We start from the raw sequence: 22,410 nt of genomic DNA, 5'->3' as shown, positions 1-22,410 counted from the left end.
TTTTTTTTTTAATAGCAGTCTATTGTGTATTGTTTGATGTGACCCTGCTGCCTAAGCTATAGAATTCATTTTGCAGACAAGTGCAGTCCCCAGAGCAGAATGATGTCAAGACAATATCCAATAACATGATCAAAAGCCTAAGTTATTTTGACTGTTTCAATCCCCTAATGCTACAAGAAATTAATGTTAACTTTGAATCCTCTACACATTTGTATCCAGTGCTAATCTGTCTCAGTCGCAGCAATATGTTTTTATAAAGTTCTATATTCAGGAAAAATCCTTTGTGGACGTCATGTGAAAGTCTAGTTGATGTAATTTCTAACTAATTCTTTGTCAGCATTTAATGTGAGATGAGATTTAAAATTTTGTAATCTAATTTTCTAGATTTGGTAATAACTATTATTTATACTCATTGTTTTTTTACTCCATATATTTTTTAGGTCAGTACTTACCTCCTCCAATGGGAGCAGCCTCCCGCACTATCTGCACCCTGACCATTAATAAGCCTTGCGCTCTAATGTTCTATAGACTTGAATAGTATATACCTGTGCTGCAATTTGGTGCCCAGGGATTGAAGTTTACCAACCGGCTGCAGACATGGTGGTCACAGGAGTGATATATGAACCGGAGGGATATTACAGCTAAATGTATTGAAGGACCTAGGAGGATTTTATGTGAGATTATTGCAAAAAAAAGGAACTTGTATTTTAAGATGTTAAATAATTTAGCTGTCTGTTGGAAAACCTCTCTGTGTGTATTACTGTTCATAGTAACACTGGAGTGCAAGTTGATAGCAACAGCCTAGAAAACAGGTTGTATGTATGGTGGTATTTGATACCCAGTGATCATGTAAAAGGAAATGGGGTTGGGACTTTACATGAGGCATGCTGATGTGTATAATAATATATGAGATAATCATTACGAAGTTGAATTCATATACACCACTATTGCATTAATTATTTACTGGCACATCTCTTTGTATAGATGTGTATATTTACACATATTTGATATATGTATTTTAATCAACTTCACTATTTACACATTCTCTGCTATTGCACATATTCAGTTATTTTTGCAAGCACTCATGTTCACACTCGCTTTACACACATGCATAATCAAGCAACTTACTTCCTATTTATTGTTTCTTATTACTTTATATTTGTTCCCAGATTTGGGCAGATGCCAATTATGCACACATTCCACAATATGGCATTGTGTAGTGGTTGTCCGGCCCGCTCCCTGGCTACTTTTCCCCATGGGTCCTGTCTCGAGGATCTCCTGCCTCAACCCTGGTTGGGACCACTTACACTGGGCCACCGTTCTATCCCATGTCCTGGAGCTGGCCATCATTTATGGGCTGCTTTGTAAGTAATATTGAAAGTGCCTTTCTTTCCTCTTCTTTGCCTCTTTCCCATGGGAAACAGTGGATCCCTATAGACAATTTAATGATTTATCTATTAATTTTTTAGCTCATTCATGCATCCAACTCCTGATGATTGACAATAGGCCATGAAACTCATCGAATGTTCATCCATGAGCGCCAAGTATAAGTTCGCCCTGATAACCTTATCATATTACAACTTTTATCAACTCCATATATCATGTGAATCATGTATTAATTATTTGTACGTATTTGATTTTTTATTATTTATATTTGTCACAAATCATGTTCATCAATTAATTGCTATTGAATGTATTATTATTATTATTATATATATTGATTCTTTATGACTACATTCTGTATCATAAATGTATCAAATGTATCTGATGTTGTTTCAGGTCGAGACAGGTCACACTTGTTTCTAGTTTCCAGTGATCATGCAGATGCTATGAATTTGAATACAACCAACACAACAACAACAAAAAAAGGCAAAACATGCATGAGATCTTATTCTAACACTACTTTAAATGTGATGACTACCACATTTTAGATGTAATATGAAATAACCCAGCACTAGTACAAATAAAAATAAAACTGCTTTAGTTGCAATACTCACGTCATCGCCAGCAGTGCCAGAGTTATATGGGGGCAAAAATGAAAATTGCTCGGGCCCCCTGCCAAATGGGGGCCCCAGACGTCCTTTATGAAAAAAATATTTTACTTATTTTCCCATGCTACTTCAGTACTTTTTTTTTGTCCAGTTTTCTGCCTTTGCCAAGGTCCGATCATGTCTCCATCCATCTCAACAGGCAGTTTTATTTCAGAGCTTGCTGATACCTTTCCAGGTGTTACTGTAGATCTTAGAATATATTTGAGCATGATGGTCACTAGTTGTTCAGGAGAAAGATCATTCAGCAAATTGGCACTGATAAAGAATTATCTGAGAACCACAATAACGCATGAAAGACTAAGGCCTGATTTACATTTGCTCCGACTTTAACACACATTAAAGTGTCTACAGTAGGGGTAGGCAACCCCCGGCACTGGTGCCGCAAGTGGCACACAAAGCCTTTTTTACTGGCACTCGACTCCCTCCCCATCAGCAGAGCAGTGGGGCAGATGTGCAGGGAGGTACAGTGGTGGAAGAGATGAGAAGGGGGTTCAGCAGTGGGACAGAAGAACAGGGGGGTTACAGTGGGAGGGACAGATGAGCAGGGGGGTTCAGTGGTGGAACAGAAAAGCAGGGGGTTAGAGCAGCGGGGCAGATGTGAAAAGAGGTGTATTGGTGGGACAGGTGAGCAGGGGGTTACATTGGTGGGAAAGGAGATTAGAGGGGTAGATGAGCAGATGGGTTCAGTTTTAGGACAGAAAAGCAGGGGGTACAGTGATAGGGCAGATGAGCAGGAGGGTTCAGTGTTGGGCCAGATGAGAAGGGGGTTCAGTGGTGGGGCAGATGTGAAAGGAGGTGCATTGGTGGGACAGATGAGCAGGGGGTTACAGTGGTAGGGCAGAAGAGTAGGGGTACAGAGGTGAGGCAGATGTGCAGAGGAGAAAGGCGGTACATCTTTGAAACACAAGGAGCGAAAGTGTGGTCGGCGGGACTTTGAATGAAGCCAATCACTATATAGAGTAAGCACTTATATATAGTGATTGGCCTCATTCAAAGTCCCACCAACCAAACTTTCTCTCTTTTTGTTCAAATTTGGGATGGAGGCCAGTTACTTATGGTGACTTGGACCACATCATTCTCCATCGGTGGAACACATGAGCAGGAGGTTACAGTGTTAGGGCAGAAGAGCAGAGGGAACAGAGATGAGACAGATGTGCAGGAGGTACAGTGGTGAGGCAGATGAGAAACGGGGTTACAGTGGTGGGGCAGATAAGATTAGTGTTAGGACAGATGAGAAGGTGATTCAGTAGTGAGACAGAAGAGCATGGGGATATGGAGGTGGAGCAGATGTGCAGGGAGGTAAAGTGGTGGGGCAGATGAGAAAAGGGTTACATTGATGGGGCAAATGTGCAGATGGTTACAGTGGTGGGACAGAATAGCAGGGTGGTACAATGGTGGGGCAGATGTACAGGGGGTTACAGTGATGGGACAGATGAGCAGAGGAGTACAGAGGTGAGGCAGGTGTGCAGGGGGTTACGTTGGTGACACTGATTTGCAGGAGGGGTGGTGATCTAAGGTGTGAAGGTGCATGAATTGGGGCTGATATGAGTCGTAAGAGGTTGATAATTTCTCACTACTACCCAGGTTGTTTACAGCATTTACTTTATTAAAAATGCTTTTCATGATTGAGAGTGTGAAACTGACATTTTTTGTTAAAAAAAACGCATAATTTCTTTGAAAACATTTTTGGCTGCCTACCTGTTGTGTACAGCTTCAACATGCTTTTTTATGCTTCTGTGATGCTTTTTTGAAGCTTTAATAGAGCTTGGCAAATGCTCTGTGTGTTGATTTTCTATTTATTTTAAAGGGGCTCAGTAGTACCCCAACTTAGTAATACCCCCAGCTCAATAGTACCTCTCATTCAGAAGATCCCCAGCTCATTAGTACCCTTGTTCAGCAGATCCATAGTAATACCCCTCGATCTTCTGATGCCCCACTTAGTAGTACCCTAGCTATGCTGCCCCTGTTCAGTAGTAACTTGCAGCTCTGCTCATCCCCTGCTCATTATTAGGCCCAACTCTGCAGACCCCCCACTTAGTAGTAAATCCCAGCTCTGCTGATCCCTTAATCAGTAGTAGTCCCCAGCTCTGCTGATCTCCCATTTGGTAGTAACCCTAAGCTCTGTTTGTTTGCTGAGCCTTCTCTTTCTCCAGGCCCTGCTCTCCACCCACTATATTTCTACCATGCTGCACACCACATCTAACGTCTGCTAGCTTCTGCTGATTATCTGCCACTCAATCCTTTCTCTCTCCAGTCTTTGCTCACCTCCTGCTATATTGCTCCCATGCTGTTTACCATGTGTGACATCTGCTAGTTTCTCCTGCTCTGGACCCTGGGCTTTGCTGATCTTCCACTGCCCTGTCCTCTCTCTCCCATCCCCACTCACTTTCTGCTATAGCGTTCTCAGGTTGCGCACCATGTGTGCTGTCTGCTAGTTGCTTCTCTCCGCTCTGGACCTCACTTACCTTCCTTCTGCTCCAAGCTGCACACTAGATGTGATGCATGTGCCAGATACTCCCAGAATATATACACATGAACCTGAAGTGACTACTAATGATGTCTTTAATGTTCCCTTGTTAGTGTCCCAGTGCTTCCTTGGATGCCTCATACCTGCAATATCTCCAAAACAAAGCTAAAGACTCATACACACAATCATATTTTCCACAGACAAAACCTCAGACTTTAGACTGAAGGTGTGTGCTTGGATTTTGTCTAGCATACAAACAGTAAACAATTGTCGGCCAACAAAAACGAACCTAGTGATGGACTAGATGTACTGCGAGCCGGAAAAGAGGAAGTTCAATTGTCAGGTGCCACCCTGGAGAGTTCTTAGGAGAAATGTCTGGCTGACATTGGCTGGAGGCATGCAAGTATTCAGGGACATTTGTGAGTGCTTTTCATTTCACGCTTTTCATTGTTTTCATTTCTTCACTTTTCAGTTTGTTTCTGAACGACCGTTCGTCAACCAGCCATGTTGTGGAATCGGAGAACATAGCGTGTTATTTATTATTAGCCTTGGAGTTATTGCTTTGACCCTAGTTCAGTCCAGGAAAAGGAAGAGGAGGATTTCTTGGACCAAAAATTGGTTGCTTTATTACTCATGACCAATTATGTCATATGCCTTTGCTGCGGGAGCACCAGGAGAATAATCCAGATGATTTCCGGAAATTATCTCCAGATGACGGACCCCTGCTTTCACCAACTCTTGGCATTGTTGACCCCTATATTAAGAAGCAGGACACATTTATTTTTTGGTTGAATAATGATTTGATATGGTATATTTTCTATATTTTTGGATGCATAGAATGCACTTTTTGGTTAAGTTCAATTGGCAGATAGCATGTCTAATTCTTTTTTTCTTTTTTTAATGCACAATAAAAACAATTGTGGAGAATAATACTTTGCTATGTGTTTTACTTCAAATGGTAGAGTAAGGAGTAGGCAGTTACATTTAAAAAATGCAGTGCAAAATTGACAAGGGACACCGACATAGTATCTTTGATCTTAAAAAACAAAGGATAATGGTGTTATGGTAACTTGCACCGAAAAAAATAAATAACAAGCATAATAATAATATTCTTGATATCACCAGAAAAAAAAAACTTTGAAAATTTGTTTGCAATAACTCCATCAGTATCACCAGCATAGCAGCTTCATTATTATCCCATTAAAGAAGAAGAGAATGTGCGCTGCATTTCGAGATTTCATAATTTGCCACATCACAAATGTAAATTCTGCATTACTAACGCTAGTTTACATGACCAATCATTTCTGCCTCGTCCTTGCTTCCAAGCATGCATGTTTGTACTATGGACTTTTGTCTGACGGTCACGCGCTCGGAAAATCCGACAACAGACATTTGTCCGCTGAAAATTTTAAAGCCTGCCATTCAACATTTGTCCCGAAAATCCGACAACAATTTTCGGATGGAGCATACAAACGGTTGGATTTTTCACCAACAGCCTGTCATCACGCAATTCCCATTGGAAAATCCGATCGTGTGTATGCAGCTTAACTCTGAATAAAAGCCCCTCAAATGCTGTAGGTGCTTTCAGTGAGTATCGTGATAGACTTCTATGGAGATTTTGCAGATTCAAAGTGCAGGAAGAAAGACTTTTTTGTAAATATTGTAGTGTGATGCATAAATGTGCTTTATGACTTGCTGGTTCCAATTACCTAATGTGTATTCCTACAGTCAATAAAATTGGGAATAAAAGTCAGACAAGTGTCATCTTCATAACCTAACATATATTTGTTAAAAACAAATGTAGTTTATCATTCATTTCAGTTCACTTTTTTTTGGCATATAATTTAATTTATTTGTTGAGGGGCCCCCTGAACTTGAAGTGCCCCAGACCCCCCCCCCCCCCCCAAGGTCTAAGTCTGGCCAAAGTGAGAGAATCCATGGTTGTCACCTGAACTAATGTCCCCATTGAAAAATGTCCCCTCTATTACTGCCCAAGAAAGAAACAAGGAGTGGGGCGCCTCTGAGTATAGATAACAAACCATTTATTATAAAAACAATATCCACTCACATGCAAAGAAGTAAAGTTGCGTTTGAGTGCATCTCTGGGTTGAAGAGGTGGGACTACAGATCACAGTGAGTTTGCTTCTAACTTGAAAGAAGTAACAACATCGAATCCCAGGGAGGATAAGGTGGAACTACAAGTCACAGCAAGTCCTATAGCTGACAAGGTGCAACACATCGGTATCCAGAGAGGGTGAGGTGGGATCACAGAAAGTCCACTTTGCAGGGTGTAGATTCCAGGTAGAATAAGGGCAGTGTATCGCCAGAGCCTGTGACAAGCCACGCTGCAGCTTCACAATTCCCATCTGGTGTCTGCACTGATGGGAAACGGCCATGCGGTGAGGATCCAGAACGAGGCTTGGAAGGCAAACAGCGTGGCGCCAGGCTGTAACGTCTATAATGTGACACATTTCCGAGTGTGTGTGCTATGAATGGTATGATAGCCATGCTCTTTTCTCAAGCATAGGGTATGAAATCAAAGGGCAGGGTGTTTATTTAACCCCTCCCGCTGAGCGTACGCAGAAATGCGGCCTCGGCTTTCGGGGTTTATACTGCAGGCATCATCCCGGTACCGTTTTTTAGAGTGGGCGATTGGCTTTCCAGGGATAACAACCAAAAAGCTAAAAGCTGCTCGATTGTTATCCCGGAGGAGCGGGAGGGGGCTCTGACCAGGCCTCCCATCCCATCCGCCACTTCTGGTGGCTAGAGACAGACTGGCACGAAGCCGGAAATGGCTTTGTTCCAGTCTCCTGGATGTAAACACGGAAGCGACATCGCAGCATCACTTCCTGTTTACTCAGCTGCCAATGGCGCCAGATTTTAAAAAATATACAGTATTCAAAATCGCTGTTTTTGGCGATCTGAATACTTTAAAGTGCAAAGGATCAAAGAAAAAAGGGAATATTTGGGACATTAAATGACACGAAACGGGGAATATTATGCCTCCATCCCTGGTTCCTTTTGCAAAAAAGAGTGGGGGATGGTGGGACTTTAGATGAGGTGCGTGGGGTAGAGCCAGACACAACCATATACATATGTAAAAAATTATATTCTTTATTAGACCAAAGATAAGGCATGGATCAACCCATATAAACGCATAATAGCACATTGGTATATAAAATACAAAGTATCAACATTCATATTGAGGATAGTCACCAACATGACACAGAAAGTAAATATTGTACATCGCAGTCCCCTAAATGGAGTAGGCATAACATTATATCAGGGTGGTAGAGCAATAAAAACCATCTAGAATCATAAATATGTGATGGATGCATCAAAATAAGCTTGATGTTTCGTGGACTTATATCCACTCATCAGGAGCAAGTGCATCCATATACTAAAAAGGGGATAGAAAAAAAATCACCATTATAGTTTGATATAACCACAGACTGGAGGGGCAGAGGGATTAAGGATGATGATGAACAGATAAACGGTCATAACTGAAAGTACTCACATAAGAGCTGATACTAGGTACCAACTGCCGGAGGTCAGCCAGATACATATATCCAGCACGGGAGTGCAAAGGAGCAATTGGAGGTCTTTTAGACCCCCAATCCCTCCATAAAGAGTACCTGTCACCACCAATTACTGTCACAAGGGATGTTTACATTCCTTGTGACAGAAATAAAAGTGATAATTATTTTTTTAAACACAATTTAATAATATAAAAATAAATAAGATTTTTTTTTAAAGCGCCCCCATCCCTGCGAACTTGCGCAGCAAAGAAAACGCATACGGAAGCGGAGCCCACATATGTAAACGGTGTTCAAACTACACATGTGAGGTATTGCAGCGATCGTCGGAGCAAGAGCAATAATTCTAGCACTAGACCTCCTCTGTAACTCTAACCTGGTAAAAAAAATTTAAAGCGTCGCCTATGGAGATTTTTAGGTCCATTCCACAAGTGCGTGCAATTATAAAGCGTGACATGTTTGGTATCTATTTACTAGGTGTAACATCATCTTTCACATTTTACAAAAAAAAAATTGGGTAACTTTACTGTTTCTTTTTTTTTAATTCATGAAAATGTCTCTTTTCCCAAAAAGTTGTGTTTAAATCGCCGCTGCACAAATATCGTGTGACATAAAATATTACAACAATCACCATTTTATTCTCTAGATTCTAGATATATATAATGTTTGGGGGTTCTAAGTAATTTTCTAGCAAAAAATACGGATTTTGGTAAACACCAAATGTCAAAAATAGGCTTAGGCGTGAAAGGCATAATGAAGCGGGGGGAGGAGTCAGAACAAATATAACAGGGGGAAAGAAATTAATGATGAAAATACATGACTGTAAAGGACCGATTGACCAAATAATAATTCAATATACTGTAATTTCATAATGAGCAAAAATAAAAATTATTAATTATAAAAAATGAAAAACATTTAAAATGAAAAACTGTGTCAATGACTAGTACCATAGACATTCATAATGTAAAATATTAATATTAAAATCAATATATACTAATATGATATTGTTTTTATAATAAATTGTTTGTTATATACTCAGAAGCGCCACCTCTCCTTATTTCTTCCTAGTTCTACTGAAACTTGTTTCTGATCTCCCTGGTGGCAGCCCTTACAGACTCGCCTATTTCTCCCTTGACACTCTGTGGTGATAGTAAACATGACAAATAGAGGGGCTGAATCTTCCTAACAGAGACACAGACAGAAAAAAAACAGACAGGTGTTCTAATCCCTCTTCTCTTCAAAGTTTAAAAAAAAAAAAAAAATCTCTTTAGCTATACTTTAACCACCACCCACCGTAGATTTACTGGGTGGCCGCTCTGCACCAGATAACATGATTCATGTGATCCGGTTGATTGGACGGTGGGAGCCAATCAGCAGGTCTGGAGGACACAACGTCTGCTGGGACCCGCCAATCTTTCAGGAGAAAGGCAGAACAGCTGTCTGCCTATGTAAACAAGGCAGACCACCATTCTGTGAGAGGTGAATGTGCTGATTAGGGATGAGCCGAACGACCCCCGCGTTCGGTACGAACGTTAGAACCCCATTGAAGTCTATGGGACTCGAACGTTCGAATTGGAAAGTGCTAATTTTAACGGCTAATATGCAAGATAGTGTCCTAAAAAGGGTTTGGCGACCTGCCTCCTGCCTCAGGGGACATGGGTCACTGCAAAAAAAAGTTTTAAAAACTACCGTTTTGGCGGGAGCACTGATTTTAATGACGATTAAAGTGAAAAAAAAAAAGTGAAATATTCCTTTAAATATGGTGCCTGGGGGGTGTCTATAGTATGCCTGTGAAGTGCCACGTGTTTCCCGTGTTTAGAACAGTCCCTGCACAAAATGACATTAAACGGAAATAACACCATTTAAAACTGCTTGCGGTTTTAATGTTATATCTGGTTCCTGCAATATGGTTGAAAATCATTCAGAAAAATGGCATGGGTAGCCCTCCCTGCCCATTACCAGTCTATTTGGGTCTTGTACACATATTAAGGGGAACCCCGTACCCATATTAAAAAAAGGAAATGCGTGTGGCCCCCAGGCCCTATATACTCAGAACAGCAGTATACAGGCGGTGCAAACAAGACAGGGACTGTGTAGGTTTGTTGTGTTAAGTTGAATCTGTTTGTCATTTTCAACCGGTACATTTTTAAAGTGTAGCTCCAGTCAAAAAAAATATCTTTAAGCTTTTTGGAAAACATAGGGAAGGGTTATCACCCCTGTATAATTTGTTTTGTCGTCCATCTTTTTTCATCTCACTTGCTGCTGTCTCCTTGCGTTTGCAAGTAGGAGATGTTTGTAAGTTGGATGTTTGAAAGTAGGGGCCTGCCCTATATTATAGCGGTATGTACTGGGTACAGAGCACGCAGACAGCACGCACTATCTCCTAACACTACTGACTGCAAGCTCTATTATTAACCACTTGTTAGCCCAATGTTTGCATAAAGTGAAAGATGAAGTTATGCTGAGTAAATAGATATCAAACATGTCACTCTTCAAAATTGCACATGCCCGCGGAATGGCGCCAAACGTCGCTACTTAAAAAATCCCCATAGGCGACGCTTTAAATATTTTTTACTGGTTACATGTTTTGAGTTGCAGAGGAGGTCTAGGACTAGAATTATTGCTCTCGCTCTAACATTCTCAGCGATACCTCACATGTGTGGCACATGCGAGCACATGGGGACATGGGCGCTTTAATTTTTATTTTATTTTTTTATTGTTCATTTTACTTTATTTATTTTAGTTTGACATTTTTTTCCCCAAAAATATATTTTTGATCACTTTTATTCCTATTACAAGAAATGTAAACATCCCTTGTAATAGGAATATGGGGTGACAGGTCCTCTTTACAGTGAAATCTGGGGGGTCAATATGACCCCACATCTCCACCTCTAGGCTGGGAAGCCTGAAATAAAAAATAAAAAAAAGATTCTGGCTTTGATTGTACTGGTGAGTTGGTAGAAGCACCGGAGGGCGGTGAGGGGTGGGGGGCGTCTATGGCTGGGTATTTCAGGGTATCACCGAGTATGGCTGGGTATCTCTGAGTATGGCTGGGTATGGCAATTTATGGCAGGGTATTACAGAGTATTGGCGGGGTATTGGCGGGGTACTACAGAGTAATAGCAGGGTACTGCAGAGTATTGGGGGTACTGCAGAGTAATGGCGGGTACTGCAGAGTATTGGGGGGTACTGCAGAGTAATGGGGGTTACTGCAGAGTAATGGGGGGTACTGCAGAGTAATGGCGGGGTACTGCAGAGTAATGGCAGGGTACTGCAGAGTAATGGCAGGGTACTGCACTGCAGAGTAATGGCAGGGTACTGCACTGCAGAGTAATGGCGGGGTACTGCAGAGTAATGGCAGGGTACTGCACTGCAGAGTAATGGCGGGGTACTGCACTGCAGAGTAATGGCGGGGTACTGCAGAGTAATGGCGGGGTACTGCAGAGTAATGGCGGGGTACTGCAGAGTAATGGCAGGGTACTGCAGAGTATGCACTGGTATTGCAGAGTATTGGCAGGGAATTGAGGGGTTAAATTCGGTGAGCAGCGATGTGGGCACTGCAGATGCAGCCCACATCGCTGCTGACACCGATCTCTTTCCCCTCCGCTGTACCGATCGGTACAGAAAGGGGAGGGAGGAACAGGCGTCATAACATGACGCCGGTTTGTTTCCAAGTGATCACTCCGTCATTTGACGGAGCAATCACGTGGTAAACGGCCGCTATGAGCGGCCGTTTACCGTGATGCGCCGGGTCCTATGGACCCGGCGGTCACGGATGCACTCGAGTGCGCACACCTCGGGGCACGCGAGAGCAGAATTCTGGGAGGCCGTTAATTAACGGCCTCTCTGAGTTAAACAACCGCCCTGAAGCCGTTAATCGGCAATGGGCAGTTGTTAAGTGGTTAAAGCTAGATCACTAGCTATATAGGTGAGGTGAATATAGTGGTGTATACTGCAGTCAGGGCACAGACAACAACCACTACACAGCAGCAAGATAGGAAATCAGCCAAAAACGATTGGTGTGTACTGTGTTGAAGGTACACAGAACACCCACTGCTTCAGATGCAAAGTAACACACTACAGGAGGCCGCCTTAAAGGCGGCCTTATATAGTGTGGGGCGTGCACTACACAGCCTGAGCTATGATTGGCCACAGGCAGGATGCCTGTGGCCAATCATGGCTCTCCTCGCTGCCGGCACTGCGATTGGCCAAGCATGCGGGGTCACAGTGCATGCTTGGCCAATCATCGGGCAGCAATGCACTGCGCCAACGCAGTGCATTGTGGTCCGCGCGCGCGTCACTCGAATTTTGACGCGAACGGCCAAAACGTTCGGAATTCGCCGAACGCACGAACAGCCAATGTTCGAGTCGAACGTACGTTCAACTCGAACACGAAGCTCATCCCTAGTGCTGATCCTGTGTTCCTGCTAAGCAATAACACTGATCTTTACATTCCCCCAGTCAAAGCACATTCCCCACAGTTAGTAATCACTTCCGAGGAACACATTTAAACCTTTGATCGCCCCGATGTTAACCCCCTCCTTGCCAGTGTCATTAGTATAGTAAGAGCCCTTTCACACTATTTTTAGCGCCACTTTACTGTCTTTTTAGCGGCGCTATTCAGCCGGAAAGGGGTTAAATCCGCCCGCTATCCGAGGGTATAGCAGCTCTGCCCCATTGATTTCAATGGGGAGGAGCGGTGAGTTCACCGCTCCTTCACCGCTCCAAAGAAGCTGCTGGCAGGACTTTTTCTGATGCCCTGCCAGCGCATCGCTCCAGTGTGAAAGCCCAAGCTTTCACACTGGAGTGAATGGAGCATCTGTTTTAGGGCAGTTTGCAGGCGCTATTTTTAACGCTGTAGCTGTGGTAAAATACTCCCGGTGTGAAAGGGGTCTAACAGTGCATATTTTTTTAGCACTGATTACTGTATTCGTGTCACTGGTCATCAAACAGTGTCAAAAGTGTCAGTCAGGTGTCTGATCTGTCCATCACTATATCGCAGTCCCGATATAAGCCACTGATTGCCGCCATTACTAAAAAATGTAATATACCATAGTTTGTAGCTGCTATAACTTTTCAATCAATAGACATGTATTGGGATTTTTATAGCAGAGTACATATTGGCCTAAACTGATGAAGAAATTCGATTTTTTACATTTTTTTTATTCGGAATGTTTTATAGCAGAAAGTAAAAAAAGTTTTTTTTTCAAATTGTTGGTCTTTGAATATAGCGCCAAAAATAAAAACCACAGAGGTGATCAAATACCACCAAAATAAATCTGTATTTGCAGGAATAAAAGGACACATATATTTGGGTACAGCATTGCACGCCCGCACACTTGTCAAAGTAACCCAGTGCCCTGTCACAAAAAAATGGCTTAGTCATGAAGGAAGGTAAACCTTCTGGAGCTAAAATTGTTAATCACTTCCCAATGCGCTATAGCCGAATGACAGCTACAGCTCAGAGCTACTTGCCGGGAGGCCATCATATGACGTCCCCCCGTGCTAGAGCGACCTGCGCCCCCCTCTGCAGGGCGCGCGCAGCGCGCTGTGTGATCAGTGAGTCAGTGAGACTCGGCTGATCACAGATCGGAGTAAGGGGTCGGCTATTTCTTCTCCTCACGCTAATACTGTGAGGAGAAAAAAAAACTTGATCACCGGCGGCTGTCAGAGGGACATTGGTCCTGATCAAGGAGAGCAGCTGCCGCCTCATCTGTGCCACTTCCCAGTGCCACCTACCGGTGCACAACAATGCCACCTATCAGTGCCCACAGTGTCACCTAAAAATGCCCATCAGTGCCTCATCACAAGTGCTGCCTATCAATGCTACCTATCAGTGTCCATCAGTGCCGCCTTATCTGTGCCTTTAAGTGCACCCCATCAGTACAGACTCATCAGCGCTTATCAATGAAGAAGAAAAATTAACTGTTTGCAAAATTTTATAACAAACTATTAAAACAGTTTTTTGTTTTTGTTTAAAAAAATTTCATCTTTTTATGTTTATTTATCAAAAAATAAAAACTCCAGCAGTGATTAAATACCACCAAAAGAAAGTTCTATTTGTGTGCAAAATATGATAATGCCACTGCGCCGAAAGCTGAAAATTGGCCTGGGAAGGAGGGGGGTTAAGTGCCCAGTAAGCAATGGTTAAAGGCCAACTATAAAAGTTCATTATCTTTTAGGTTATTATCACAAATTGATTCAAAATTTCAAACAAGCAGGTATAAATACAAAGTGCATGAATTAGCTAAAGGTAAGGGTTTGATATCACTAATGAGTTTGTTTACCTCAGATTTTTTTCCTAATGAATTTCAAATGGAAACTTGGTTTTGGCTTAGATATTAATCTGTAAAATATTCAGCTTTTTATTGTCATATAATGTTATTGGCGTTATGATCTAATAACATACTATTCCTGTTTTTTTGCATTTGCTAAAAATACTGGCAGACCATGAAATATTTATGTCTTTTTCAATTAGAACATGTGAGAAATATCTGTTATAAAAACAAAACCGTTAAAGAGGAACTAAACCCTCCTATCCTTTTCACCCAAGGAAGCTGCCATCTTACCCTCTAATTTGCAACTGCCATAATGCTTCACATGTTCAGTTATGACACCGGCCATTTGATGGTTTGACAGTTTGGTTTAAAGCACAAGCAAATGTGACAGTTAGCCTTCCTGGCATTCCAGGTACAGTGGTGTGAAAAAGTGTTTGCCCCCTTCCTCATTTCCTGTTCCTTTGCATGTTTGTCACACTTAAGTGTTTCGGAACATCAAACCAATTTAAACAATAGTCAAGGACAACACAAGTAAACACAAAATGCAATTTGTAAATGAAGGTGTTTATTATTAAAGGTGAAAAAAATTCCAAACCATCATGGCCCTGTGTGAAAAAGTGATTGCCCCCCTTGTTAAAACATACTATAACTGTGGTTGTCCACACCTGAGTTCAATTTCTCTAGCCACACCCAGGCCTGATTATTGCCACACCTGTTCACAATCAAGGCATCACTTAAATAGGAGCTGCTTGACACAGTAAGGTCCACCAGAAGATCCTTAAAAGCTACACATCATGCCGAGACCCAAAGAAATTCAGGAACAATTGAGAAAGAAAGTAATTGAGATCTATCAGTCTGGAAAGGGTTAGAAAGCCATTTCCAAAGCTTTGGGAATCTAGCGAACCACAGTGAGAGCCATTATCCACAAATGGCGAAGACATGGAACAGTGGTGAACCTTCCCAGGAGTGGCCGGCCGCCCAAAATTACCCCAAGAGCGCAGCGACGACTCATCCAAGAGGTCACAAAAGACCCCACAACAACGTCCAAGGTACTGCAGGCCTCACTTGCCTCAGTTAAGGTCAGCGTTCATGCCTCCACCATCAGGAAAAGACTGGGCAAAAATGGCCTGCATGGCAGAGTTCCAAGGAGAAAACCACTGCTGAGCAAAAAGAACATCAAAGCTCGTCTCAATTTCTCCACAACACATCTTGATGATCCCCAAGACTTTTGGGACAACATTCTGTGGACCGATGAGACAAAAGTGGAACTCTTTGGAAGGTGTGTGTCCAAGTATATCTGGCGTAGAAGGAACACTGCATTTCATAAAAAGAACATTATACCAACAGTAAAATATGGTGGTGGTAGTGTGATGGTCTGGGGCTGTTTTGCTGCTTCAGGACCTGGAAGACTTGCCGTGATAAAAGGAACTATGAATTCTGCTGTCTACCAAGAGATCCTGAAGGAGAATATCCGACCATCTGTTCGTGTACTCAAGCTAAAACGAACTTGGGTTCTGCAGCAGGACAATGATCCTAAACACACCAGCAAGTCCACCACCGAATGGCTGAAGAAAAACAAAATGAAGACTTTGGAGTGGCCTAGCCAAAGTCCTGACCTGAATCCTATTGAGATGTTGTGGTATGACCTTAAAAAGGCCGTTCATGCTCGAAAACCCTCTAATGTAACTGAATTAGGACAATTCTGCAAAGATGAGTGGGCCAAAATTCCTCCAGGACGCTGTAAAAGCCTCATTGCACGTTATCGCAAACGCTGGGTTGCAGTTGTTGCTGCTAAGGGTGGCCCAACCAGTTATTAGGTTTAGGGGGCAATCACTTTTTCACACAGGGCCATGATGGTTTGGATTTTTTTTCACCTTTAATAATAAACACCTTCATTTACAAATTGCATTTTGTGTTTACTTGTGTTGTCCTTGACTATTGTTTAAATTGGTTTGATGTCCCGAAACACTTAAGTGTGACAAACATGCAAAGGAACAGGAAATGAGGAAGGGGGCAAACACTTTTTCACACCACTGTATATAACTGCTTTTTGAAACTGTTAAATCATTGACCACTTTAAAAGTGATAAAACATAATAAATAAAAATGTAATAAAACCTAATCAAATGTGAATGCTTTTCTTTTTTCCTGGCATACACTTTAGGAAACGTATACAGAAGCATTTAAGCTGCTAACTGCCTGTCATACTTTAGGTCACTAATATGAAAAAAGCTTGCTGGCAGTGAAACAAAAATTAAAAATAAAAAGTCAGTACCTGGGAAAGTATTAAAGCCTTTGGATTGGTAAAACAGGCAGACAATTGGCTTTCCAAAAGAAGAGTTCAGCAATGGTAGCCTACAAATGCTCTTAGTACAGATTTACATTCAAACGTTAACTACTATCTGCTCACAATCCTGTATATCACAAAAATCAAATAACAATGTTGATGTTTTCTGCAAATAAAAAAGAAAGCTTGACCCAAACAAACTAAAGTGACAGAAAACCTTGGCTTTGAATTTGAAGGATTATGGTCGATTGAGGCTTGTAAAATGCTTGACATACACGATACACTGCAGACTTATTTTTACTAGCTGAGGATCGAGTAATGCAGGCCTTAGTGATCTCCTAGGGATAGTTTTTTTTGGATGTAAAAAAGTGAAAAAAAAAAAAAAGAAAAAAAGAAAAAAGATGCCGAAACACATTTTCCCAATCTTCCTCACAAGTTTTCTTTTTCTGTGTTCATACTGTGCAGTGTACATCTTGGCTTATTTTTGGCATGCAGAGTATAGAGCCAGGTTTCAGGAATGATTTAATCATCTGCACATGTGCAGGTGTTTCATTAGCAGTGACTGTCCAATGACATATTATGGCAAGAGCTTCCCACTCTGAAGAATTTAGTTCTGCTTTAACCACTTACAGACTGGAAGATTCGCCTGCTTAATGACCAGGCTATTTTTTGTGATACGGCACTGCGTCGCTTTAACTGACAATTGCGCAGTCACTTTACCCAAACAAAATTGACGTCCTTTTTTTCCCAAAAATAGAGCTTTCTTTTGGTGGTATTTGATCACACCTGCGGTTTTTATTTTTTGCGCTATAAACAAAAAAAGAGCGACAATTTTGCAATATTATTGAAATAAACAATATTTTTTACTTTTTGCTGTAATAAATATACCCAAAAATCTTTTTGAAAAACAAATATTTTCATCAGTTTTGGCCAATATATATTCTTCTACATATTTTTGGTGAAAAAAAAATTGCAATAAGCGTTTGATTGGTTTGCACAAAAGTTATAGCGTCTACAAATTATGGGATAGATTTATGGCATTTTTATTTATTTATTTTTACTAGTAATCAGCAATTTGTAGTGGCGCTGCAATATTGTGGAGGAAAGATCAGACACCTTTGACACATTTTTGGGACCACTGACACAGCGATCAGTGCTATAAAAATGCCCTGAATAAATGTCACTGGCAGGAAAGGGGTCAACACTAGGGGGTGATCAAGGGGTTAAATGTGTTCACTCATTTGTGTTTCTAACTGTGGGGGGATGGAACTGACTAGAGGAGGAAACATATCATTGTTCCAAGCTTGTAGGAGCAGACAATCTGTATGTCCTCTCCTCACAGAACAGGGACTTGGTTTCACTTTGCTATTGAAGTCTGATTTCTCTAACTTCAAGGCTATGTCCTGCAAATTGCCATTTAAATGTCCAACACTGCCTTAACGCTCAGGACACATTCCTTTGACAGTTGGACTGCAGTTGGAGTCTAGCCTAGAAGTCAGAGTTAGTGATACTAGACTCACCTCCATCTTTCAGCAATGCAACAGTTACATCACTTGCCAGCTATTTCATGTTCTCTCTGAGCTACTTCCAGGTGTTGGCTTTTCATCCTCTTGATAGGCCGACCTAGGGATGACATCATCCCCATGCATGCACACAGGAAGTGGTCATTCTGGCACAGAAGACGACTGTGCTCAGACAGGTAAATATGTCTTATTGCAGAAGAGACATAGGGGGTTATTTACGAAAGGAAAATCCACTTTGCACTGCAAGTGCACTGAAAGTGCACTTGGAAGTAAAGTCGCTGTAGATCTGAGAGGGACATGCAATGAAAATAAAAAACAGCATTTTAGCTTGCACATGATTGGATGATAAAATCAGTAGAGCTTCCACTCATTACAGATCTACCCCTTAGACTTAGAGCGACTGCACTTCCAAGGGCACTTTCAGTGCACTTTTAAGTACACTTGCAGTGCAAAGTGGATTTGCTTTTCGTAAATAACCCCTATAGTGTGTCTCTTTTGCAATTAAGAACTGCCTACTTGCAGTTTTTAAAATGTTAGGTTTGGGTTTGCTTTAATGTATTCCCATGATAACTGTCCCAGTTGGCAGTGTGCTCATGCCGCTTCTCAACCAAACATTTAGGCCCTCAAATGGTGAGTGTCTTACTTGATCACATGTGCAGCACAATATGGCATTGTCTTTTGATTGTGTAGGGATCTGGTGCTTTCTACTGTCTATTTGTCATCACACAGTCTGTTCGTTATAGACAGGTACGTCCTGTCCCTGCTAGCTGGGCCAAAAACACAGATTGAAGGACTATGATATAAATAAAGGGGAATTTTCGAGGAAGTAGACAAAGAACTGGGCATCATGGTCTTACACACACAGGAGTTGCTGTTGTATTTTAATAAGACCAGAAGCAGAGGCTAGTAGGCAAGTACCCATGTTCTAATAGTTTAACTGCAGCTATCCATTACTTCTGGAGTATCTGAATCCTTGTGACAGAAATATCCCTGTCCTGTCATTATTATCTCACATGTACAGTACCAGACAGCTGCATCACAATTATCCTCAGGAGCCCCTGCAACTGAACTTAGCTGCAACATTCATCTGGAGGCATTTTTTTTTTTAAACACAGTTTATTGCATGTGATTTCAATGTACAGCGTACAATGTCATAGTGTAAGAGGTAATGTACACCAGCTTCCTGGCCCGCTTCTTAACAACCAACTATTGTTAAACATGCCGGAGGCCTCTGGCTCTGATAATTGGCATCTGAATCATATGTGGAAATTGCATCTGAACCACTGAACAGCTGCTTTGGAAATTTGCAGTGAAAATGAATGGAGAATTTGCTCCGGACATATGTGAACCCTACCCTAAGACTTCTGGAGTGCCACCTGCCAGCCAATGAGGAATGATATTGCATCCGCGCACTACACCCCTCCCATCCACCGCACGAAGATCCCAACCTGGGGAAGCCTACCAAGGATCTCAGTCTGGTAAGGCCTGCTGCATAGCTAACAAATGGACAGATGGGTGGTAGGTATAGTTCATAGGATTGAAGGCTCTTAATATATGCAATTTATACAGTTAATTTTCATCAGTTGAATTATTTTTCCCATTGTGGCTGTGATTGGGGCCTCATGGTTTTGCCTAGGGCTTCACAAAGCCTAGAGCCACCTCTGCCCTAAATATCTAGAGTATAAATGTCTTTTTGATTTACAAGGTTGATTTGGTGATGACAAATTTGACCTTACCTTGTAGTTTGGTTCCTCAATTTTTTTCAACCTCATGGAGATTCCATAGGGCAGAGTGTCACTACCTTTTGGTTGTGTGACAAACAGCGATTGCACGGAAGTTCCTGATACATTCAGTAATCTATTTTGTATTTTAACTTACAAATTTTAGGCAGAAGTGGCCTTTTCTACATACCACCAAGAATATGGTACCTACCACCAGGAATACCGTGTGTACAGTAATTAAGATTTTAAGTTGTGATATGAACAAATAATATAAAATCTCTCAGATATCTGGGATACATTCAGTCATTCTACATATTTCAACATGGTTATATTTCTGTTTTAGAGCAACTTTGAGGAAAATCTTGTGACAGCCAGATAAACAGTTCAACAGAAATGTATATGTATTTCCTTTTTATTACAATTTTACTTCTGTGGGTTGTCATGGCAAGGGACCTTCCTCTTGATATTGTTTGCATGAAAGGTGCTACATGAAAACCAATCCCTTCTCATGTTAATTCTGGTGCCAAAAAATATACTTTCCAGCTCCTTTCCTGAAATTTGCAACCCAAAGAAACCAAAGAGGCTTGGCATGTAGACGGCGTGTAATTTAATGATGGATAGTGTGTATGGCTTCGGGTAAGGTACCGCGTCTTTGATCTCCAGGTTCAAAATGCTAATGTAAATATAAAACACTGTCTTTCTGTAGATTTAATCTTGGTGGAAAAATAAACTAGCTTAAGAATGTGCAAAAAGAAAAATTGAAAACTATCAGTTACATGCCATTTAGATTACCATGAAAAGTCTGGCATTTTTGTAGGCACTGGCTAGTTGGAAGAAGTATTCATTAAGACTTGGCACGTGCCCCTCCAAATTTTAACTTTGTTACAAAAGACAAGATTTGGATGAAGAGCTGTCTGAGGGGTCATTCAGGGTTTTCTTTGATAACTATTGCTCTTCAGATTAGATTAAGTTGCTGCTTAGTCTTAGGGCACTATTGGCAACATCACCTGCAAATTGCTCTTATAAAAGAGAACCAGTCATGAAGCATAGTATCACCCTTGGATGTTAATGCTAGACGCTGTCATTTATGGATCCAAAGACCCTACTGTATATTCTTTAGAGAAAAATTACCTCACTTACAATCAACCTGCTTTCATCATTGTCTTTGGAGTATTTCTTTGACACATTTTACATCTCTTCTAGAATGTATCAATACATACATACTAAACAAAGTATGTTTGCACTTTTTAGGTTTTTGCAGGTCATTTATTTCTCTTTTAACATGGGGTCAGTACTAAAATACCCCACTATACAGGGATAACTAGTGGAAAATTCCCCTTTAATACATAGTTAAGGTATGACAGGGACTGCGACATTGTGGCGGACCGATCAGACACTTTTTGAAACCATTGACATTTATACAGCGATAAGTGCTACAAATAGCCACTGATTACTGTATAAATGTCACTGGCAGGGAAGGGGTTAACGCTAACTAATTCGTTCTGTTATATTCAATATGTTACATTAGTACGTTTTCGGATAATTTGTTATTTCTGTAGAGTGTCGATATTCGTTATACTGAATCTTGACTGAATTCATTTGTCATATGCGCTATAATTTCGTTCGTATTCATTGAAATTCGATATTTATGTATGTATATATATTCGTGATAATGATTTGTAGTTTGGAAAGTCGTTTGTTTGTTGAATCGTTTTACACACACACACACAATGACAATATCTCTTCTCCTCGGCTCAAATACAATACAACACCCTTCTCGCTCAGTTCTCAGGAATGCACTTTGCCAGTAATCCAACCTCCAGCACAAAAGTATTCAGCTGATTGGACTGTAAGATTTACTTTGAGTTGACCTTTTGTTTCATTAGATCTTTAACGAATTACCGAATCATGTCAAATTAATTCGTTATATGCACTATAATTTCTTTTGAAATTCGTTTGGATGCATCCGAATGTCCGAAAGATGCAAAATTCGGCCAAATTTTGATTAGTGACAAAACAAATTGCATAAGCCTGCAAAGCAGATCCCCCTCATAGTAGGGCAAATATGTAATACATTTGATAATATGGGTGATAGAATATACAACAACAAATTTAAAATCTCCAGGAATGTTTCTCTATTTTGTGCAACATATTTTGTTCCACTGTGTATCTTTCCTGGCTACATCCTATCTTTAGGGTACCTATTTGCAGTGTCTGTAAAGATGATCTTAGATTATTTTTTGGCTGCAACCTCAGACTCATCCATCCGAAGAGTCTAAGGCCGCGTACACACGCGCGGACTGTTTGCCCAACCTTGTTCGTCAAACAGTTTCGGCAAACAGTCCGCTCAAAATTTGCATGAGCGGACTTGCCCACACACGAGCGGACTGTTTCAACGAACTGTTTGCCAAACAGTCCGCTCAACTTTTGAAATGAACGGACTCGCCCACGTAAGGCGGAGGCAAATCCGCCCATTTCGAGCGCGTGTACAGGTAGGCGGGGCCCGCGAAGGAGACGTCGCGGGCTCCGCCGCCTGGAATGGGCTTAA

The sequence above is a fragment of the Lithobates pipiens genome, unplaced genomic scaffold (genome assembly GCF_037356315.1).
Source record: "Lithobates pipiens isolate NorthernLeopardFrog02 unplaced genomic scaffold, aLitPip1_a1.2 Scaffold_25, whole genome shotgun sequence".
Taxonomy (NCBI): Eukaryota; Metazoa; Chordata; class Amphibia; order Anura; family Ranidae; genus Lithobates; species Lithobates pipiens.
Note: the sequence above shows the minus strand (reverse complement) of the source record.